Genomic DNA, 25,511 nt, shown 5'->3' with positions numbered 1-25,511 from the left:
GGTTACAAAATGTAAAACTTAAAATGTACAAGACTTGAGTTCCTGTAGTAAATATTTCTCTTAATGATGCAGTTAAGTTAAACTCATACTCAGTGGAGAAGCCAAAAAGGATAAAACATCTTGGATTGCCTTTCATGGAACACCAGAAATTTAGAACATTGATTGAACTGTATAAATATTAAAGGTTCTTTGCCACCTCCTTAATGTTACAGCTTTATTCATTGTGAGGTGTAGAAAGTAAGAGGGAAGAATGAAATCAAGATAGCCTATATAAAAAACAGTAGTCAGATCTGGCAGTATATAAACTCACTGTAAAAATAAGCATAAGGGAAATTCATCAAGAGCTATACAGGAGAATACAAATGACCGATGGCTGGTTCAGTCAGGGATCACTGCAGGGAAACAAAACCATCCGTGTACTGAGCAGGTCTCAGGTAATCTATGACTTCTAAGTTGTTCAGCTCTCCTCTTCCAACACACAATGCTCAGCCTCTCTATTCTGCCCACTGATAAGATTTCCTGAACTGAAAGGAACACCAAGAGAGAAATAAAAGTCATGCGTTCTTCGTTCTCGAAGGCACGAGTTAAGTCCTAAGTTCATTCCCTGAAAATGAATTCATCCAGCTTCATGTGCCTCTCTTGTACTGTGCTTTGCCATAAACGCCTCACATCCATTTTTGATACTGCAAAGCAGCATATTTCATGAAATATGCGATAAGTTCACACATCTGAGATTAGAATTTGGCTGATTGTCCTTTCAAATGCTAAATAAAAACCAGGTTGATTGCTATAGCACTTTGTCACAGATACCAAACGGAATCCATATATCACAAATGGAACTAGGGCATACTCACGCCAGATTTGCTGTCTAAATATACAAATTAATTCTTCAAGAAATAGATTTCTGTAAAATACCAATAAAACGGGTGTCTTTCATAGTGTTAGAATCTCTTCTGTAACATAATTGGCATAAATTATTTGAAAAATAGTTCCAATGGCATGATCTAAATGTTCTAAATCACATTTTCAATGTTTTTAATAGTACCGAACTTTTCATCTGAAATCAACCTGGTATAAAATATTTATAAGATAACATGTAAAGTGTGTAAAAGTCTCTATCTCCTGTTCTTGCCCTTTGTTAACTCTCTACAGAGTGACATAAACAATAGCAGTGCATAAAATGTGAGATAGATGCTACTGTGCACAAAAATTACATTGCGTCTAATTAAACTTGGAAGAAAAAAATAAAATGAAAGACAATGCATTTATGGCATGACAGTAAATTGTTGTAGCAATCATGAAATCATTGATATTAACATTCTTCCCGAAATTAAATTTAAAATAAATTGAATGGTTGTCTTGGTAACTTTTGGGGGGGGGTAATAGTTTTTTGAGAAGTTGACATACACAGTTCCGTTTTGTGTTCCAAGACTTAAAAAAGACTTGTAAGAACACGAAGAGTGGATTGATGTTCAAAATCTTAGCAGGCAAACTTTTCCTATTCAAGATTTGTCAAATCAAAGAATATCACTAGAGTATCTGATATGCCTTTCTAGAAAAGTTATGACCTATCAGCAGTTATTCAAATAGGGTTGAAAGTGGTCTTTACCTGATTGGATAATATAAATCTTGAGATGATAGTAGAAAAACGATGGGGGAGGAGAAATAAATCCTTCAGTGATCCCATAAATCATGTAAAAGAGCCTTCAGCTCCTATGTATCAGGGTTAAATTTATACATTTTAGCACACTTTAATATAATGTGTGGACAGAGATGAATATTGCATTGAGAGTTGATTTATAAGAGTTTTAGAAGTTTCTATAAAACTAATTTTGTGTTTCCTTATAATTTAGTATCACACACCTATTTGGAATGAGTATTTAATGGGAAGCTTTAATTAATATTTAAATTATAAATGTAAACAAAATATGGAGACTTTCAAACACTCACCATCTTCTGAATAAAATTTTGCCAGTTCTTTTGGGTTTAATATATTTTTCTAAAAATAAATCAAGAATTAATGTCAAGGTATTTCTGAAAGCAATATATCTATACGTCAAGGACAGTATGACATTCATTAATCCATAATCAAAGTAAAAATACAAAAGAGAACACACTATTTCTCATTTGGCATTAATTAGATTAATCAAGTACTTAGAAAGTAGTGGGGAAAAAATACTTAAACTGAAGCTAAACATCTGTTTGTCCAAGTTACGGATGAGGTTGGGTCAGACATTCTGAAAGGCTTCAGGATTCTATGATTCTAAAGTATCAAAAGGATAATGATAAGGATCAAGGAGTACTGAGTCTCCAGAAAGAAAAGTTTAATAAAAACTAACTGTAAACAATCTTAAATATACAATTCCATACATGAACTATATCATGATGAAGTAGCTACTGTTCTTGCCTGCCATAATTGCTGGGCCTTACCCTGTCACACCAAAGGCTGCTTAATATGAACACCTGTGATTCTCTACCTAAAGTCTTTATCTAGCTGTGGAGTACACTTGCCCTGGGTGGAGGGCAAGCCATAAGTACTTGAGAGTTGGAGCCCATGAAAGCAGCTTTCAGCCAATGATGAAAGGGAGCTGGTGGATATATACCCGAGGATCCTCACACCTCGGCTGGGGGAACTTCGAGCTGTACTCTGTCTCCCAGGGTTCTCCAGTATGACAGCTCCAGTAAGTCACAGTGGTATATATCTTGATCATACTACACTATGGACTAGCTTACCCTTTTTCCCTGTCTCAATTCCCTGCTTCCTACTGCTATTCCAATGATCACCTCCCAAATTACTTGTGTAAGACGACCCTTTTGGGATGGCTTCTGGAGAAACCCAAATTCTGGGCACAAATTAACTCTAAAATGAATCAAATAACTTTATATGTGATTAGTTAAATGAGACTAATATTGGGCAAAAAAAGCGATGTCTTAGTTATTCACTAAGAAGACATTTTATAATGCGTGAATAAAATATGTGAATGACCACACACGATAGGCATTGTAGCAGCGTTTCTCAGCCTTGTCGCTTCTGACACGCTGACATGGACACTTCTTTGTCGTGGACAGTGTACTGTACATTGTATGATTTTTAGCAGCATCCTAGCCTCTACTCACTAGATTCTCCATCCTGCTGTGACAACCTAAAATCTCTCTAGACATTGAAAAATGGTGGTGGTGGGGGTCATCTCCCATTATCCCTTTTCAAGAACCACTAGATTATAGAAAAAAACTTCATTTAACAAGTTCAATAAAATTCACTCATTAAACTATCACATACAGAATATTATGTAACAGGCATTGTGTTAGTAAATGATTAAAAAACACATGTAAGTTCCTGATTTCAGAGTTTATATTCTAGTCAAAGGAAAAGAATTAAAACCACCTATTACCTCACAGTGAGAAATTTTCCAAAATTCAGAGGCGTTTTCCAATGGAGGCTATAGAATGAATAATTTCTTCCAAAATTATATGTGTGTGTGTGTGTGTGTGTGTGTGTATACATACATATATATCCATGGTGTGAGTGTATGTCTGCAAATTGTGTATGATTTTAATTCTGATGAAACAAAAGACTGTTAACTGTCACAGTGTAAGTTCTGCATGGTGGAAGTGAAGGATGAGATATTTGCCCTTGGTTTTTGTTTCATGCCTTCTGTGCTGAAATACTGTGAGAGATTGAGCACATTTCGCTTTCTCTCACTATTGCAATTTTGTTCTTTTTCTTTCCTCCTTTCAGGAATATGGCGCATAACTTCTACCTACCTTCTTCCCCAAGTTTTTGTTGTTGTTGTTGTTGTTGTTGTTGTTGTTGTTGTTGTTGTTATTGTTGTTGCTGTTAAATAACATGCACGTTTCTGTTGAACAAATTCAAATGATCATAACTGCAAAAATTCAAGAAGCACTGGCAGGTAAATTTTCTTACGTTTTAGTCCACTTTTCTCAGAATTGCTATAATATTTTCTCTCCTAGTCTCATGTAACTCCTTTTTTATGAGTCATATAAAGTTGTCGTCACCATGACCTAGTATGACAGTTGTATGAGGCACACTGGGTTCCCCCAATATCTCTTTGTGCTCATCAGTCCTGCAGGTGTGGAAGGCCTTATCCTGGGATCACTTGAGTCTCTGTACCTGAGGACTTCCTCTTCCCCTGTTGACCTGTGGATGGGACTTATGAAAAGTGACAACTGTAGCACATTAATGCCTCCATAGCAGCTCTAGGCCATTGATGGATGAAAGCTGGAAAATAACTATCCAAGCTTCTGACGTGTTTCCCACACTCTTTTCCAGAATTTTCCAGGGGTAGTGAGCCACTGTGTACCTACCCTATTTCCTTCCGTTCCCTTCCCTTCCCTTCCCTTCCCTTCCCTTCCCTTCCCTTCCCTTCCCTTTCCTTTCCTTTCCTTTCCCGTCTCAATCCCTCACACCCCTATGATACTCTCTAGTGTCCATTTATCCTATGATACACTTTTGGATGGGCTGAAAGAAAGATCACCACTTTTTGGAGTTTATAGTCTAATGTGAATGGTGGAAATCATTATTAATGTGCACATGATTATTAATGTATAAAATATCACTATTCTTTTAGACACTGCATAGGATCTTCTGTTAAAGGGAGAGGTGCAGGCTAAGGATATGAAATTACGGTATCGGCATACTTGCTCCATATTGATTGATTTTTTTTTCCTTCTTGCAGGGGTAGGAGAAGGTAATGCTATAACAGTATTAAATAATATCTTTTGGTATTTTACCTTTTAATGTCTTGATTATTTTTTAATGCCATACTGCTGTCTTGAAAGTCAGAGTTCTGATAATCAGTTCTCAGGGAAGCATGTAAGAAAAAAATGTAATTTGTTCAGCAGAGGCATAATCCTTACTCACACTCTGGTCAGAAGAAAGCCACATCAGTACAGAATATCATCGCACCGATCATTTCGATGACACACAGAAGCACCTGGTATATTTGGAGTGACTGCTTCTTTGTATGAACTCACAGCTGACATGAAGGTTAAAACACTGGTTGGTACACCAACAAGTAGAAAACATAATTTGGGCAGTTACAGCAGAGAACAACTGTGTACATTTGAAGTAAAAGACTCATCAAAGTCCAGGCCTACCATTTAAAATTTCACAGTTGAATGTTTTCATTTTGTCCAGGTTTTCAAAACCCATATTGTATGTGATTTACACGGTGCTATTTTGCTGTTTTCAAATCTATGCAAATATAGTGGTGGGTGTAATAAATTCCTAATACATAATTTTAAACCATTTTGTGCTCCTTTTAGCTAATGTGTTAAAAGATAAAATGTGCATATAAATGTGTTTGTGAGAAAGGTGCTGTTAAGTAAAGAAACATTCACTAAAGGAATAATGTTGCAATTGGGAGATAATAATTTCCAATATGCTTTCTTTCACTGAAAATAAATATTACATGACAGTACCGAATTGATGACAGTCCTGAATATGCTTTTTTGAACTAATAAGTACTTTATTTACATAAAGAAACGTGGTTTTAGAGCTGTAGTTTTTGTTCTGTTTTGTTTTCTTTCTTATTTTGTTTCTTTCTCACCAAGGTACTTCTCAGAAGGATGTTAAGTGTATGAACTAAAACACAAGGGATTATAAAAGATACAAACGAAACAAAGTATTCTGAAATACAATTATCCAAATATTATTAGGACATATTTGTGACAGAGCAATGTATGCTCTTGAATACCAATAAGATAACACGATCTAGCAGTGGGTTTAACAACAACTATAATTTCAAAGTAAAGATGAGCAATACTTCAAGACATCTGCAGAAAGGGTAATAGGACTACAAAATGTGTACCTTCTATTAGCGATGGAGTATAGGTTCTAATACTGCTGTGGTTTGTTGCCTACCTTCATAATTAAAGAACATGCTGGAAATAAAGATACAATTTTGTATATATTACTAATCAAATTCGCAAACCTCCTAGGTTCTGTTTGAAAGTAATAATATGACATTGGTTGACAGTGTTATGACAGTGTTAAAGAACCCTGACAGTATATGACAGTGTTAAAGAACCCTGACAGTATATGACAGTGTTAAAGAACCCTGAGGAAGGGTGCCTGGGTGGCTCAGTCAGTTGAGCGTCCGACTTCCGGTCAGGTCATGATCTCATGGTTCATGGGTTCGAGCCCATCATCGGGCTCTGTGCTGACAGCTCGGAGCCTAGCCTGCAGCCTACTTCGGATTCTGTGTCTCCCTCTCTCTCTGCCCCTTCCCTGCTTGCACTCTGTCTCTCTCTCTCTCTCTCTCTCTCTCTCTCTCTCAAAAATAAACATTAAAAAAAAAGAACCCTGAAGATCTGCTAACCCAAACTTGTTTTCACAAAGAAATGACTGGAAGAATCCACAAAATCAGTTTTCATTTTTTACATTAGTAATAATTCAAATGGAAATGCAAATCAATACAAATTAATAAAATAGTCTAACAGCACAGGAGTTGTAAAGAATATGGTAAGCTGGAGCACAAAGGCTCTTTCTGAAAGAAATTGTATATGCATGCCAAAAAAAACGTCTTAAAGTCCAAGTTGGGGCCACCAATTTGTGACCTCTGATAAAATGTGTAAAACCAAAAGACAGTTTTAAATATTTTATATTTTTGAAAGCTAGTAGCAAGTGTTATCTTCTGTCTTTATCACCCACACATATCGCTCTAGGTAAGCAGAAAATATTATCGCTGTTTCACCGGAGGAAAATAGATGAAGAACAATCTCTGCCACATATCCAGTTAGAAAACCTAGACATAATAGCCAGTATTCTACTTTCCTCTAGAGAATAAATAATTCCCGAGACCCTGTGTTGGTAAGACATTTTTAGAAAAGAGAAGAGAAAAGAAGAGAAGGGAAGAGATCAAATTTTGTGTAGAGTAGGAGCAAACAGTAAAACTTAACTTGCAAATGAATGCATAAGATAATAAGTCCCTGTGTGCTGAGTTGTCTACTCTGTGCATTGTGCTCAATTCCTGACTGGTATATATTCCTAGCCTTCATAACGATTCTGCAGAGTAGGCCTTGGCATCAATATGAGACACCCAGACTTGTATGAGACAAGAAAAGGAGTTCAATTATGGAAATCCCAAAGTGCTCACTGTCACCATACAGGCAAAACATCATCATAACTGTTCTCTCCCACTCTCACTTCCATATGGGCCTAAGCTAAATCTTCTAAAACCAATGCTAAGACAGAAATAATAATTTAATCAGAATATTACTACCTCAGTTTTGGTAATTAAACATGCCACAAAACCTTTTGGCCTCTGTATCTGTTGACTTTAAGAATGTCAACTTGTACAGTACAGGTTATTTTTACCCAACGGATTTTTAAAATTGAAATTATGAAATCCATACTTTATGGAAGAGAGAAGCAAAAATATGGCAAAACTCAATTTCATATAAAATGTTTTATCATTATTTAGTCGATTGGAAATAAAATTAAAATCGATTTATCTAAGCATCAATATCAAGTAAGTATTAAAATCTTTAATTCTCTTAATGCACTATTGGGAAACTTGATGCTATTTTCACTCTTTTACGGAAACAAATGTATATTTTTTTATTTTTTTATTTTTTTTTCAACGTTTATTTATTTTTGGGACAGAGAGAGACAGAGCATGAACGGGGGAGGGGCAGAGAGAGAGGGAGACACAGAATCGGAAACAGGCTCCAGGCTCTGAGCCATCAGCCCAGAGCCCGAAGTGGGGCTCGAACTCCCGGACCGCGAGATCTTGACCTGGCTGAAGTCGGACGCTTAACCGACTGCGCCACCCAGGCGTCCCGGAAACAAATGTATATTGATAACATAGTTAATATATCATGTTGAATTGTCTTCACATTACATAGCTTTTCATTTTTTTTCAATTTTCAAATAGTTAAAATTAATGCTTTATTACATTCTATTGTCATTTAATTTCAAATTTTAATGATATATATTTTATTTGTGTTTGAAACTTCATAAATGAAAGTAGAAAGCAAAATAAATTAATATTTACAAAGAAAACCCTGGGAAGTGTTAAATTTAAATGTTTATGTCACTGCAGATAAAAGCCATTTTTCTTTTATCTATACATCTTCTAATTTTCCACAAAAGCTTGTATTACTGTCATAATAAAAATTAAGCTTGTGTTAAAAAAATATGTTAGAATTTCTTGCACACTTTCTTATTGTGCCCACAGAAAAATCATAGTTTTTTATTTTCCATAAATGGAAAAAAGTTGTGCAGGACAATGGACCAGGGTGAAAGTAACTGAGATTTCACACAACGTGGTAGAGAAAGGCCTCTGTGACACGGTGACATCTGAGAAGCAACGGAACAAGAAATAGAGCCGTACAGGAAGCAGAGTGTTGGAAGAGGCACCTGGGCGAGAGAACAGAAGTTGTCAGAGAGGACACATGCTTTCAAATAATATTTATCAGCACGTGTTATGTATGTATGTTATGTTTTTCACTGCTGTGAATGTACCAAACAACCAAAAGACATGATTCTTACCCTCCAGGAATTTTAACTTGAGTCAGGTGAGAAGTGTGAGAAACAGAAAAGAACTACAAAACAATTCAAAGTAATTTCTCTTATTTACAAAACAGTCCATATCAATTAAAACCCATCATCTATTCCACTTAATTTAGGGTATTAAAGATAGATTTTATATTTAGATGATACTAAAGCTTGCAATATATTCTCCTATAATTAAAAGCCATTGGCTGTTTGCATTTAAGTCTTTTTTAATGAGTCAGATTTAAGAGTCTATGCTTTGTCCATAGTTTTAATTTTTAAAACTACATTATATTTCCTTCCATGGTAATACAAAAATAGATCCTCTAACCGTAAATTACTTTTGACAAATCTTTCGGCAAACTCTAAAACATCAAAGCAACAAAGATGCAGGAGATTTAACATTTACAAAATGTTCTTTGGATCTTTTCAGATACTGCCATTATCTCTAAATTTTTAAATGTATTCTTTTAATAAATATTTTGCTGTTTTGCATTATGATGCCATGGCACTCCAGTTAACTTGATACCTAGTCCTTTGTGTACGAACAGTTTCAATCATGTGCCAAATTTATTTCTGCTGCAAGTAAAGATCTATCCTTTTATGGACACATCTGTTAGATGGAATGTTTAGTTGATCAAAATGTATCCTGGAGAGCGTAATAGTATAATATTAAAGGTGCATGATGTCAAGCCAGTCCAGAAAAAGACCACATAAATATCAGACTAAAAAAGAACTTTGACTTGGGAGAAAGAAGAGAATAATTATTGGATTACTAAACATTTGTAAACCGATGGAATAAAAAGGTTAATAAACACCTTGTGGGAAATAAGTAGGTTCAATCCAGATCCCTTTCAAGTGGATAACTGATACACTCAGGTGTCCCTCCAACAGGAAATAATTGAAAGCGTATTGACAACTATGGGATAAGCCTTTTGAATAAAATGTCTACAGTGAAAATCTATTAAGTTTCACATATTCATTCAACAAATACTTCAGGCATGAGGCTAGGAAAGACAATTATAAGTAGATTAGACATTATCTCTGCCCTCAAAAGGCCTATAATTTAGTAAGGTTATAATCAAGGAAGAACGTTATTATAAGAATGCTCATTATTATTAGCAGCACACACACTAAAACTGGAATGATAGAAGATTACTATGGTCCCTGAGCAGGGACGATAGGCAAATTTGTGAACTGTTTACTATTTTAAAAAACTTGGCTCTAAAAAAGTGTTATAGAAATTAATATGAAAAGGGCTTTGACACATATATATATATGTGTATATATATATATATATATATATATATATATATATATATAAAATGCATGTGTGTGTGTGTGTGTATATATATATATATATATATATATACACATAACATGATGTAGGATCCATTTTATGCTCTTCACAAGAAACCTGCTTTAATATAAATACACAGGTTAAAGGTCAAAGAATGGAAATAAATTTACCATCCAAACACTAATTAGAAAGGAAAATGTGAGGATGGCTATAATAAATAAGACTCGAAATAATACTTGTTGGTAAGGATGTGGAGAAACTGGAACCTTCATAGATTGTTGGAATGGAAAATGAGGCAGCTACTTTGGAAAACAGTGTAGCAATTTCTCATAAAGTTAAATACAGAGTCACCACATGACCCAGCCATTCGGTTCCTAAGTATATGCCAAACAGAAATGGAAACATTTGTAAATGAAATGCACAAGTATATTATTCATGAAGACCAAAAGGTGGAAACAGCCCAAAAGTCCACCGATAGATAAATGGATAAATCAATGTGGCATATCCAAATGGGGTAGGCAGAATAAAGGCCTCCAAATATGACCATGTCCTAATCCCTGGAACCTGTGAGTATGTTTCCTTACCTGGCAAAGGGGGCTTTCCAAAGATGTGTAAGTTAAGGGCTTTGAGACGGGAGGTTACCCTGAAAGATCAAGGTGTCCAGTGTAATCACAAAGCTCCAGAAAACTTGAGGAAGGAGACCGAAGAGTCACACAGTAATTCCATGTGAGAACGCCACCTGCTTTTGTTGGCTTTGAAAATGGAGAGAGAGAGGGCCATAAAGCAAGGACCAGGGGACCAGGGGACATCTTGTTCCTTGGAACAAACAAGGAAATGAATTCTCCTCAGCTTCCAGACAGGAATGCAGCTTAGCCATCATCTTGATTTTAACAAAGTGAGGCTCGTACTGAATTTCTAATCTGTAGAACTGATAGACAATACATTTATGTTGATTCAGGCCACTAAATCTGTTACATCAGCAACAGGAAACAAATATGCTACACTGGAATATCACCAAACTATGAAAATAAATAGGCATTGGTACCTGTTACACCATGGATGAAGATTGAAAACACTATGCTAAGTGAAACAAGCCAGTCACAAAGACCACATATTGTATGATTCTACTTATATGAAATGTCCAGAGTAAGCAAATTTATAGAAACAGAAAGTAGACTAGCAGTTGCTTGAAGTGAGTGTGGGGGTCTAGCAAGGACAGTGTTCACTGCTAATAAATAAATACAGGGATTCTTTGGGTAAACAGAGCCTTCTCCAATTAGATTATGGTATTGGCTTCACAACCCTATGTGTGAATGAATATACTAAAAAAAGCACTTTAAGTGGATGAGCTATATGATGTCTGAATTACATCTAATACTGTTTTCAACACAGAAAACAAAATGAACATTGGAGTGACTCTAATATTAAACAAAGTTGACTTCAGAACAAAAACATTACCAGAGACAAAGAGGGACATTTTATAACAATAAATGGGGCAGCTTACCAAGAAAACACAGCCATCCCAACTGCTGCATCAACAGAGTTTCAAATTACATGAAGCAAAAACTGATTGAAAAATAAAAGTAGTCAAATCCAGAATTGTAGCTGACGATTTCAAGTCTCCTCTCTACCTGCTAGGTCCGTTTGCTGAAAAGACCCGAAAGCTGTGAAACTCCAGTAGAAAAAAAAAAAAAAAAAAGAAGAAAGCAAAAACAAAAACAAAAACAAACAAAAACAAAACACACACACACCTAGCACTGAGATCTTGATTTCAAAATACCATCTCCAATAAAGGGAACCAGGGCTCCTTGAAAAAAATGGCTGATTCTGGGGTGGGGACATGAAAAGTAAAAGACAAACGTAGAGTGCCAGACTGCAAGAAAGCATTCAAAGATTCATGGGGACATATCAAAATGACACTGGAGTCAGCTTGAAAAGACTACCACTGGCCTAGTGTGAGATGGTAGAGGCAAATAAATCATTATAGTGATGAGTTACAACCCACATAACAAAATAGGAATCCATGAGTCCATACTAATAAAAATAAATGTGAGAAAGTATCTCTTTATGAAATACTTATTAATTATAAGCAGTATCTCGTGAGAAAACTAAATGAAGCACTTATTAATTATAAATAGTGAATTAATAACTTTATAGTAAAGAAAAATGGTAGTTGCCACCTTAGCCAAGTGATGTCAAAGTTAATAAATATCACCAGTAACTGGCCCAACTTGACAACGTCTGCCTACTGGCAGGATGTGCTGAGGACACATCTGTGGTATTTCTGCCAACAATGCATGGCCTGAATCAAATCCTGAGGAAACATCAAACTGTGGGATTTTCAGAAAAATACTCAGCCTGTACTTTTCAAAAACATGATTGATGCAAAAGACAAAGGAACGAGAAAATGTTGCAGAAAAGGCACATGAAAAAGACAGGAAAACTAAATGCAATGTGTGATCCTGGATTGGATCCTTGACCAGCGATAAATAAATAAATAAAAGCATGCTTTGACGTTAAGGGCATTAATGAGACAATAAAATTTGAATAAGGACTACAGACTGAAATATTGTGTTAATATTGTCCTAGTATTAATTTCTAAATTTTCATAACTATCTGTGATTACGTAAGAAAATGTCTCTGTTTTGGGAGCACCGGGGTGACTCAGGCGGTTAAGTGTCTGACTCTTGATTTCAGCTCAAGTCATGATTTCACGGTCATGAAATCTAGGCTAGCGACAGGCTCCACACTGGGCATGGAGCCTGCTTAAGACTCTCTCTCCCTCTCCCTTTGCCCCTCCCCCTCACCCATATGCATGCTCTCTCTCTCCAAACGAATGTTACTATTTTTAAGAAACACATGCTCGGGGCACCTGGATGGCTCAGTCGGTTAAGCCCCTGACTTCGGCTTGGGTCATGATCTTGAGGTCTGTGGGTTCAAGCCCTGTGTCGGGTTCTGTGCTGACAGCTCAGACCCCGGAGCCTGCTTTGGATTCTGTGTCTCCCTCTCTCTCTGCCCCTCCCCCTCTCACGCTTGCTCTCTTTCTCTCAAAAATAAACATCAAAAAAAAAAAAAAAGACATGCTAAAGTATATACAGATTATAGAAGCTGTGGACAGGGTGCTGAAGAAGTGTATGAGAGGGACAACTAAACAAGCTTGGGACAAGATGGAGAAGTTCCCACAGGAACAGCTAACTTAACGGCTTTACTTTTCTATCACTATTGTAACAAATTACCACAAACTTGATGGCTCCAAACAACCTAAATTTATTATCTTAAGTTTTGGAGATCAGAAGTCCAAAATGGGACTAAAATCAAGATGATATAAGGGCTGTGTTCCTTCTGGGGGCTTAGGGCGGAGTCCATATCCTTGCGTTTCTGATCCCTAGGGATCAGTCACTTTCATTGGCACTTGGCTCCAGACTTCCATCTCCAAAGTCAGCAATGGCTGGTTGACTCTTTCTCAAGTTGAATCACACTGACACTAACTCATCTTTTGTCTCCTGCTTTCAATTTTAAGGATGCTGATTACTTTGAGCCCATCTTGAGGTCAGATGGCTACAATCTGAGTTCCATTTAGAATCTCAATTTCCCATTTGCCATGTAACAATCGAGTGGTAGGTTCCAGGGATTAAGGTGTGGACATCTTTTGTTGGCCATTATTCTGCCCATCACAAAAAGCCTAGTTTTCCTTCAGTAGCAGGTATGATACTGTTACTTATTACAAAAAAAAAAATGAGTAATATTGGCTTAGCAGTTAAGGAATGTATATGGTTTATGTAACTGTAAGTGCAAAAGGAGGAGCTGGACTTTCGATAGGCTTGATAATTTCAAATGACTGGTTTCTGCCAATCTCTTTACTCTGCTGTTTTCAGCACTGATGTCACCCCTCTTATGATCCCAACATGGTAGTTAATAGATCTCATAGATACAAAATCATTCCTTCATATCAGTAGTAGAGAGGGTGTTTTTGTCCCAGAAACTTGAGCACACATCCAAAGGTTCACTTTGGTTGGATCAGATTAGAATTCACTGCACCTTTCACTGCACCAATTCTGTGGCCAGAGGAATGGGAAATGGTAATTGGCTTAGGCTTGGTCCCAGGTCCCAGAGATAGAATCAGTTTCCCCAGAACAAACAGGATCCCAAATGGAAAATTCTTGAGAAGAGAATAAGGAGGAAAGGACTGAGGGGGATAGCCAACAACTGTCCATCCTATCTTCACATACCAATCTCATATCCAGGATTATAATCTTTTATTAATTGAATTATGAATAACCTAGAATATTTTAGAAGTGCTGAATTTCACCCAATCACATCAAGTAAAGCAACGCAAATTAAAGGAAATATCTGGACACTGGTGTCATATTGTTACTGAACTGCAATCAGGCACCATCGTCTGCTCCGTGCTAACGCTAGCTCAGTCTTCTATATTAATGAGGAAACAAGAAGTCTCCAGTTGGTTCTTGAATTCAACAAGGGGACAGATGGACAATTTTGCTTAACATAAACATATTTCTGCCTTATTTTCCACAGCAAATATTTTGTCTGAATTGAATTTGTTAAAAATTTTTTAATGTTTATTTATTTTTGAGAGAGAAAGAGAGAGAGCAGAGAGAGAGGGAGACACAGAATCTGAAGCAGGCTCCAGGCTCTGAGCTGTCAGCTCAGAGTCCGACGCGGGGCTCAAACTCATGAACTATGAGATCATGACCTGAGCCGAAGTCGGAAGCTTAACTGACTGAGCCACCCAGGCGCCCCAGTCTGAAGTGAATTTTTAACTTCAATTTTAAATCCTGAAAATTTTTGTTACTTTTTCTTTTACATTTTTTATTTCTGTGATTCCCACAGGCTTCATTCCCTTGTGATATTTGTTTACAGCAATGTTTCCACTTGCATGATTTGCCAGCACAGATACTGGTTGACTTATTTATTCAAGTCTTAATTTCTTAAACCACTTAAAAATTATTGAGGTACGACTGACATACACTATTATATTAGTTTCAGGTGTACAACATGGTGATTTGACATCTGTATACATTACAAAATGGTCACCACAAGTCTAGTTACCATATGGCAGTTTACAAAGTTAATACAATGTCAATGACCATGTTCCCCATGCTGTACATTACTTTCCCATGACTTACTTATTCTATAACTAGAAATTTATATTTCTTAATCCCCTTCCCCCATTTTGCTTCCCATTATTCCGGCAGCCACGGATGTGTTTGTTTTTTGTGTCATGACTCTGGGTTTTGTTTTGTTTTGTTTGTTTAGATTACACACATAAGTGCAATATGTGTGATAGATGTGATAAAATGTCTTTCTCTGTTTGACTTACTTCATTTAGCATAATATTCTCCAGGTTCATCCATGTTGTCACAAATGGCAAAATTTCATTAGTTTTTATGGCTGAGCAATATTCCATTGTATGAATATAACATCTCTTCACTATCTGTTTATCCATCAATGGACAATTAGGTTGTTTTCACCTTTTGGCTACTGTGAATCTATTTACTTTGAAGAATCCTCGAGTAATTGATCCGTCCATACTGTTCAGGTTTTACAGTTGATTTTGGTGACAGAGATAGGAGGGTGTATCCTCACTCCACATTATCCACAACCAGAGACTGATGAGAAGTTTCATTTTAAAATCCAAGAAAGTGACTCATTAGGAACATAATAGAAATTGTACTTTGGTGTTTGACTTGAAAGGTGGCATCCAGTCAAATGTGTCTCCCACTTGTACCACCAGCTAGAGCCTCTTTATTTAAATTAAAATATTTCCACCTATAGACATTCTGTTTGAAGATGCAGACAATCTTGGAAAGAGTAATACAAAAATTTTAATACAATTTTAGTCATTGATATCTTAAAATGACTTAGTTTATGGGTTCTTTCTTCTTTACAATCAGTTAAAAAGTAAGGCACTGAGAGGCTTATGAATAAATAGCAACTCAAGATACAAAAACTCCTGTCCTCTCCCTCTACTTACTACCTCCCATTATCCTTGAATAACATTGATTAATTTTATTTTATTTGAGATACTTACATATTACCACAAGAATCTTTGTGAAAAGGATATTTCTATCAATGGGAGTACCTTAATTCCAATCACCATGTTAGGGAACCCAGAGCAACTTTTAGATTCCTTTTAGGATTTATTTAAATTAGGCACAAAAAATAATTGTAAGCCAGAAATTTTCCACAGATGTTCCCTGATCATTCTGAATTGGAGATTACATTCATAGGACTGTGGAATTGACCATCCCAGTAAATGCAGTCTAGTTACTAGGGAGTAGTCAATCCAATTACCTTAGACTTAAGTAGTTTAAATTAAGCCTCTCCTGATGTGGGGAAGGTTTCAATTGCTAATAGGATAATTGCACCTGATTTCAAAGTACAGACTGTAGTTTTTCTTTTTTTAAGAACTCATTTTTGGAAATAGAGCAGTTCCCTCAGTGGAAGGATGATTAAAAAAAAAAAAAAAAAAACCACCACCACCACAACTGACTTTTCCCTCAGCCTCAAATTTACTGCCACATCTCATACTGAAATAATAATAAGCAGACCTGTCTTTTTCCTTCTTTAACTTTCGTGTGTTCCCATACTGTCTTACTGTATTACGATTATATTAGCAATTAGAAAAGGAGGAATTAGCGCCACTTCTACTTATTACCATCAACCTATTAATTTCCATTGGAAACTCCCTCTACGCTTTGACATTCTGTGCTATTCTGTGTTGAGTCATCTGAGATTTGAGAGAGAACTCTAATTATCAAATTAATTCTGAAAGAAGGAAGCTTTTGCCCTTCCCATTTCTTCAGGTGAGACCTACTAACAGGTGTTCTTTTATGTTATACACGTACCTCCGTTTTCCACTTTGGGGTGTGGAGGGACGCATGACTTATCTGCTTTGTATGATGCAAATGGAAGTGAGCATTTGGAAAAATGGTCTCACGGATTGCTTTGTACTTACTTTCTTAACCTTTTAAATTTTAATAGAAAGTAACCTTTTCCTCAATTTATGTTTAATTAAATCTCTCCCACTCTTCAAAGAAAACCATTTTTTTGTTTCCATAAGGTAAACTTGAGGTTGCTATTGAACACTTCTCCTCTGTCAATAGCTCTTTAATATTCTTGTTTCATTCAGCAAATATGACAGATAAAGTTGCATTTATTGCAAGAATGCTTATTAATTCTGTGTTTATAGTGAAAATGACTATGTCTCAAAAAACAGCATTTTAGGGGCATCAGTGTGGCTCAGCTGGTTAAGCGTCCCACTCGATTTCGACTCGGGTCATGACCTCAGCCTTCATGGGATCAAGCCCTGTGTCAGCTCTGCACTAACAGCATGGAGCCTGCTTGGGAGTTTCTCTCTCTCTCTCTCTCTCTCTCTCTCTCTCTCGCCCTCCCCAGTTTATGCACTCGTGCACATACTTTCTCTCTCTCTCTCAAAATAGTAAAACAAAACAAAAGATATAATACTATAAATTTAATTTATTTTCAGGTTAAAAGTTTATATTTATTTAGATTTCATGTGAATATATACACTAGACTGTAGTTTAAGAGGGATAAGAGTAGTTTCACAGCTGTAACTTTTAAAAATGTGATACATTCATTTTCAACAGCATCTGCAATTTGGGTAAAAGACTGCAATGCAGGAAACCAAAGTTATTTGCTACTCTTGTTGAAACACTCCAGCTCTTTAAGGAATCACAATCTGCCTCTTATTTCAGATGTGTATCATTACAAAACTTGCACAACACACCTGCTTCTGCTCAGAAAATATTTTGATGATCTACAATTTTATTGGTGCTAAAATGTTAGAATATTTTTACTGCAATACATACAATTATCTAATGGTATTCCTTCTAAAGAACAAAGCAGGTATCTAAATGTTCCTATGATTTGGGGCTAACAATACAAACCGAGCTACCATATCACATTTGTGATAACTATTCTTTAGTCCTCAGTAATTATTTCATGCCCTCTGCCAAACTCTATGCTTTCATAATAACTTCTAATTAAAAATAATTAAGAAAATTTTAGGTATCTTTTGCTCTGCAATGGAAACAAATCTACCATATCAATTAGGTCATATGAAATGACTGATTCATTCAACAAGTATTAACTGAGCTCCTACTGTGTCTCAAACTCTGTCCTAGGTGATTAAAATGTACCCATGAACAGTTCAAACAAATATCACTGCCCTTTTGAGGATTATACTTTAACATGGGAATTAAATCCATGAGAAATATAATCAATAACCAAATTACCTAGGGTAAAAGATGATGAGTACTATATATAAAAGAAAAAAAAAAAGCAGAATGAGAGGACCAGGAGTTTGCAGTGGGGTGGGAGCAAATGTTTTGGGATAAAATAGATGGTCAGGATGGATGATTCAGGACAGACTTGAGGATGGTGACGAAGTTAGCCTTGTAGATTCTGGGGAAGAGCATTCCAGTCACAGAGATGGTTGAGAAAAAGCTAAGGAATAGCAGAGGAGGACAAGAGACAGCATATTATTTAAGGACAAGCAAGGGAGAGAAACTGCAGATGCTTTGGGGGGGTTCAAAGGAGGAGGAGGGGGCTTGAATGCTGTGCATAAGTTGCAAACTCCCCTCATTTCAAGAGTCTTAGGACTACATGACTTTCAAAACCTCAGCTTTTAAAAAGTTCTCCATCGATCTTTGGTAATCAAATATTATAACTGATACTTAGATCATGCTACATTATTGTTTAGCTTATTAAACAAAATAAAATTGGGTAAGACTTCATCATTAAAAATAATGAATCAAATACGTTCTGTCCCAGGGTGCCTGGGTGGCTCAGTTGGTTAAGTGACTGACTTTGGCTCAGGTCATGATCTCACAGTCTGTGGGTTCGAGCCCCAAGTCAGGCTCTGTGCTGACAGCTCGGAGTCTGAAGCCTGCTTCGGATTCTGTGTCTCCCTCTCTCTCTCCCCTTTCCTACTTGTGCTCTGTCTCTGTCTCTCTCTCTCTCTCAAAAATAAACATTAAAAAAATAAGAAAAAATATGTTCTGTCCCTATTTTTGTGTGGGTGTGGGGGTAGGGGGGAAGACCTCTGTCTGCAACAATCCTCCCATTTTGATTCCAACACCTTATTCTGACAGGTTGCTGCCCTGGATGAGAAGGCTCTGAGGGTAAATCAATGTCTTTTGAGTTTTATAATTGAGAAGATGTTACCAAAAGTTGGATCCTAACATTAGCAATCATCGTAGAAACAAACAGTACATCAGATGCCTTCCTCTCATTTTCACTGAAAAGAAAGGGAGGAAATCAGGAAAGAAGGAAGGTAGAGGGAAGAGTGTGGTGAGAATCCTATACGACAGTGGAACAAACCGGATATAAAACACAATATGGTCTAAAATTTTGACAGGTTTTGCGCACCATCTCAACACGGAAATCAGATCTACTGGGAAAAAAAAAACATGAAATAAGCAACTGTAAAAACACATTTCCATCTCCCACAGTACAATTAAATGGTCACAGTGTACTGGAAACTATGCAGACATTAAGATGAAATGCCTCTGGCAATATTCAGTCAACAGAGGGAAGTTTAATTGGTGATACATTTAAAAAGCATAACACACCGAGCCTACCTGGTTCAAAGTAAAACCTTTTGTTTTCCAGTGCAGAAATGACCCAATCAGATATTTGTTTCTTACCATAAATGTCAACATACTTCATAAAAAGCCAAGCTTACCCAGGTTAGTATAATTTGGGAGTTTAATAATTGTTAGTTCTCTTCATCAGACCTAGGAAGAAATCTACTGACTTGATTTTAAAAATTTTATAAACCTCCAGATTGCAAGCAGGGGTTCTATTATTTGAAAAGCATCAACATGGGGCGCCTGGGTGGCTCAGTCGGTTAAGCGGCCGACTTCAGCTCAGGTCATGATCTCATGGTCCGTGAGTTCCAGCCCCGCGTCGGGCTCTGTGCTGACAGCTCAGAGCCTGGAGCCTGTTTCAGATTCTGTGTCTCCCTCTCTCTCTGCCCCTCCCCTGTTCATGCTCTGTCTCTCTCTGTCTCAAAAATAAATAAAATAAAATGTTTAAAAAAAGCATCAACAAACTTGAATATACTTTGAATAATCTCAAGTTTGAAGTCCAACAGTGGGAACCTTTATTAAATTCCTTCATTAGTAATTTAGAAATAGGCATCAAGTTAAAATCAACTATTCTTGTTGAGTGTAATAAAACCACAAAACTAATCTGATGATAACAGTTGAGGTTCTCTCTTATAAAAATAAGGTATTTTATTGTATCTATATCATCTGTTTACGCATTTTTAAACCAAAGAGAAAATCGGTTAAATATTAACTAAGCTTCAACTTTGCTTTGGTCTCCAACATAATATTTAATTCTCAAGCAGTTAACTCCAAACCATGACAAGCTCGAAAAATTAGTAATTCTTATTACATATTATGACAATTTTAAAAAATTGCAATAAATATTATCCTTCCAAGACACAGTAATTACAGGTTGACCAGACTGATTGCTAAGAATGTGATTCTCACCTCTATGACAGCAATGGGAAGTGTGTGCATAAATTAATATGGTTGTTTTACCGACTATTCTCAGTTTAATAATGGGGATAATTCTCTTCCTTTGAGCATCTACAATAAAGCACTGAACTTCTTTTATAGTAAACCCTGTGATCCATAAAACCTTGTTATGAAAAGACGGTGTCAAATCCAAAAAAACACAATCAATAGAGTTTGCCTCTCTACATTAGCAATTATCTAGAGTTGGCATTTCTGTAATTTCCCTACACTCTTGGTCTCAACCCAATGAAATATGTTTTTCTTTAGAAGTTCAATATAATCATAAATAGAATCCACTAACAAGGAAAAGTATTCCAAGTAACTGACAACTATTATCTTCCCAGAGTAGAAATGAAGAAATGTTTGCCAAAACAGCTGATGTCACTTCCCCCCCCTCCTTTTTTTTTAAATCATAGAACCATGGTGTTTATAGTATTCTCTATTCCGTGATACTGATGTACCTCTGCAAATTTCACTATGAATCACATGCATTTAATAGGGATAGTGAAAAAATACAAAAGATATGTGTAGCCTTGAAATATCTGCAGAAAAGAGATATCTAGTGACATTCAGCGCAGAAGTTAATACTTTCTCTTATCACCTTCTTTTCAACACAGATGTTTGCATATAGAAGAATGTGTGTGTGTGTGTGTGTGTGTGTGTGTGTGTGTGTGTGAGTGTGTGTTGACAAAACAAATGTTTTGTGGAGCTTGCAATATAAGGGAGATGAAGAAAATGAAAAAGAGAACCTAATGGTAAGAAAAGAAAAGGAGGAAGTGTGATGCAGGCAGATATTAAATCTCGAGTCTACTAAAAAGTACAGTACAGAAGACTCAACTTTTGGAAATAAAACAACTTCTGGAACATTAAGAAGCCTAACATTTAATAAATGACTACCTTAATGCCCGCAATACAATCAGACATCCATTCCCTTCTCTGGAGACAGATGCTGCTCCCAACATATCTAGTTTATTTTATCCTAAAATTCTCAGCTCTTCCAGCACTTTACCATTCCTTTTATAGCTGTTCGTTCCAGATTCTTCACGGGTATCACTTTCAGCGAATCTAATGAGATATTTTTGGGCATCTAACAGAGGTAGTCAATATAATCTTCTTAATCTTTGCACTCTCCATTTGAAATTTATGGCTAAAGAACATTATCTCAATACTTCATCCTACCCGTAGTTCTCAAAGACTGGGGGAGTGAAGTCACAAAGGCAATGCCTCAATGTTTCAGCTTTTCCCTCTGAGTGTATAAAAGCATCAGTGGGCTATGCGGTCCTCTTCTGACTCATGATATCTAATTCCTTAGCCACATGAGTAGCTTACACCAGATATTATTAATAAAGGACCAAGTTTATATACATTTCAGTTAAGGTGTATATATAAAGGTATGTAGGAATATTTGCATACTAATGGTAGGGGTTTACAGACCATGCAGAGTTTATCACTGAAGTCCCAAGTCATCCATGTCCTTCAGGTTATCAACTCTGTGAGAAATCCTTAGGAGCACTTACTGCCTACTTCCGGTCCCATCAATCACCGCACAGACCAGGAGCAGAGGCAGCTGTGCTGAGAGTTGCTTTTCACTTGTGTCTACAAGGAGATGAATTATGACTCCAGCACCTCCAAGAAATGGGACAGTGTTTTTGTTCAATAAGGTTTACCTTCCAGAAGTCAGTGGATGATATTTTCTCAGTGTTTTTTGTGTATGAGAACTTACACTTGGCATTTTGGGGAGAGGTCAAAAATAAAAATAAAAATAGAAACTCAGAGGTTTATTTTTCTAGGAACAAGCTCAAAGTATAATTGAGCACCAAAAATTCCTGTACTTCACACAAGTGAATAGTGTCTTTATAGAGTGATGTGTAATAGAAAAGATTTGCACCTTTTAAATTGGGTTTATCATTGGAAACATGTTTTCCTAAGCAAATAATCACCATTGAATTAGGAATTCCAAGGGGGAACCAAATACACATGGCACTCACCTTAAACAGACTCTTATTTTAAAATGCTGTGGTTTGTAGGGTGCCTGGGTGGCTCAGTCAGTTAAGCGTCCGACTCTCGGTTTTAGCTCAGATCATGATACCACAGTTTGTTGAGTTTGAGCCCCGCGTCGGGCTCTGTGCTAACAGCACAGAGGGCTTGGGATTCTCTCTCTCCCTCTCTCCCTGCCCTTCCCCTGCTTGCTTGTGCTCTCTCTCTAAATAGATAAACTAAAACAAAAATTTTTTTAATACAAATAAAATGCTATATCTGCAAAGCATGTTCTTTTGCTAATATGTTTCCTATATATAAACCTTTTTCTTTTCTTGCTACATTTGGTTGAATTGTTCTCCTCAGCTAGTTATAAAACACTACAATGCTTATGACAAAGTTGACACTTATCTACTGACTGAAGAGTTGATGGCATGAGGCATACTTTGTATCCAAAATTTAAAACTACCCACCATGGGCTGGCCCAAGCAGTCTTGAAAGTCAAAACCAGACTGGTGTGACAGGAAGAACTCTGAATCTGGAGTTCAAAGATGAGGTCTGCGTCCTGCCTACCAGTGACTACAGCTGTATGACCACGGGCAACTAACTTAACCTATCTAGGACTATTTCTCATTTTAAATTGCTTATAATTATACCTGCCCTATATAATGCACAAAGATATTTTGGAGCTCAAATTAAAGGATGAGCTAGATCTCCTGTCCCAGATATGAGGGAAAGAAAGAGAAGAATAACAAGTATAAGAGAGCAGATAAGGTAAGTTAGAAATCTTTTCCAAATGACTACTTTTATGTTGGCTAGAGACTACCAATGGAGGAAATGAAGGCCAGAGAATATTAAAAGGGGTCATCAAGGAAACATAATTAAAAATTTGTATCCTCTTTAACTAATTTTGTTTCTTATATCTCCATTTTCTGATCTGCTTGATTGAGGGGAAAATGTGCTGCTCTAAGATGTTATAGTTCCAGAATATAATTCTGCCCATTTTAAATAGTATAACTAATTTCACCATATGCATGAGAAAGAATTTTAGCATATGATATGTAATCAGTTCACATTCTTGTACATTTCCTCTCTAGGAGTTTTGATCACTTTCAACACTCCCCACCCCAACCAAGGTGATGACAATAGAGATACTGTCACCACATTAACAGATGTTGTACAGTGTGGACATTACTGAGGTAAATTCTTTGTATAGTTTTTGTTATCAAGATTCAGTAGTAACCTTGACGTTGGTATTTTTATTATTGAAGACTTGTATATGAAAAATGAGGCTTGCCCTTAAGTATCAGAACCTAGATTTTAATTTATATGTGAACCCATGTCTTTCTGACCACAAAGCCCACATTTATTACTAAAGCTACACAGTTTCTCATTGTATAAGATAATAGGCATTACAAAATAAAGTCAGGGAAGATAAAATCCATGCTCCTTAGAAGTTTACTATCTTGATGAGGAAATCAGATGAATACACAAATTATAAAACAAAAAAAAAAACGGTTAAAAGGAAAGTAATATAAGCTATTTTCATCCAGCTTTATTGAGATATAATTGACATACATTGTTTAAGGTGTAAAACTGTGATGATTTGATACATTTATTTTACTGCACAATGTTTACAATAAAGTTAGCTAATACATCCTTTCCTTCACGTAATTACCATTTTGTTGCTGTTATGGGGAAAGCACCAAAGCTCCACTCTCATTACAACTTTCAAGTATGCAATACCATAGTATTACCTACAGTCACCATGCTGTGCATTAGATCCCTGGAACACAATCATCTCAAAACCCCAAGTTTATATCCTCAGACCAGCATCTCCTCATTCCCCTCACCCCCAGCCCCTGCAACCACCATTTTACTCACTGATTCTATGAGTTCAATGTTTTTATATTCCACATAAAAGTAAGATCTTACAATATTTTCCTTTCTATGTTTTAATTAACTCATTTAGCCTCAAGGTACATCAATGTTGATGCAAATGTCAGGATTTCCTTTTTTATGGCTGAATAATATTATATTATATATACAATGAATATATATATATATATACATTATATATAATATTCTATTACATATACTTACGTATTACATGATACATATGTGTTGTAATATAATGTTATATAATAAATCATGTTATATTATAATTTTGTATTATGTATTTTATACATTTTCTATTTTGTAATATAAGTATATGTAAATTAATACTTAATTTTATATCATATAAATACATCCATATAATTTATATTACATTTTATATTATATAGCATTTATATATTTTATATTAATTATAGATAGGTATATATTCATTATATGTTACATATATAGGCTACATTTCAAGAGCTAATATTTAATGATTAATGATTTTTTTTGTTTGCTTTTAAGTGTATTTACTCATTTTGAGAGAGAGAGAGAGTGAGCACATGCACAAGTAGGGGAGGGGCAGAAAGAAGGAGAGACAGAATCCCAAACAGGCTCCATGCCATCAGTGCAGAACCCAATGTGGGGCTGGAACTCCATGAACTGAGAGATCACGACCTGAGCCAAGATCAAGAGTCTGAAACTTAACCCACTGCACCACCCAGGTGCCCCTAATGATTATTTATACGATGCCTATAATAGGCATTCAACATTCCCCAACAATCTTATGAGATCTGTGTAACTGCCATAACGATTTTACTGATGAGGAGGCTGAGGTGTCAGAAAGGTTATATAATTTGTCCTAAGTCGTAGTCCTTTATCTTTATTCCCTACCTTTAGGGAATATACACCCAGTTTGGAGATATACACCCAGGCACTAAGACTCGGGGGACAGGACACCTGGGTGACTCAGCCAGTTAAGTGCCTGACCCTTGATTTCACCTCAGGTCATGATCTCACAGTGGTGAGATTGAGCCCCGGGTTGGGGTCCATGCTGGGCTTGGAGCTGGTTTAACATTTTCTCATTCTCTTTCTCTCTCTTCCCCTCCCCCACATGTGTGCGTGCATGCTCTCGCTCTCTCTCTCTCCCTCTCTCTCTTTTAAAAAAAAATAAGAAAAGCCTGGGGGCATCTTGACAACTAATAAGAGTAGCACAAAATTCAAAGAAGAATAGAGAGTGTGAGCTAATGAATGTTCATTTATGGAG

General features: G+C 36.3%; 1 non-coding gene across 1 annotated transcript; it reads left to right on the top strand.

Annotated features, from left to right (window-relative positions):
• Nucleotides 1–9,623: 9,623 nt before the first annotated feature.
• Nucleotides 9,624–9,730, top strand: LOC122488828. The gene has a single exon (XR_006298746.1). It is a non-coding gene; the product is annotated as a U6 spliceosomal RNA (small nuclear RNA).
• Nucleotides 9,731–25,511: the final 15,781 nt, after the last annotated feature.

Source organism: Prionailurus bengalensis, chromosome A2 (assembly GCF_016509475.1).
Source record: "Prionailurus bengalensis isolate Pbe53 chromosome A2, Fcat_Pben_1.1_paternal_pri, whole genome shotgun sequence".
NCBI classification, from domain to species: domain Eukaryota; kingdom Metazoa; phylum Chordata; class Mammalia; order Carnivora; family Felidae; genus Prionailurus; species Prionailurus bengalensis.
This window is presented reverse-complemented; position numbering and strand designations above follow the sequence as displayed.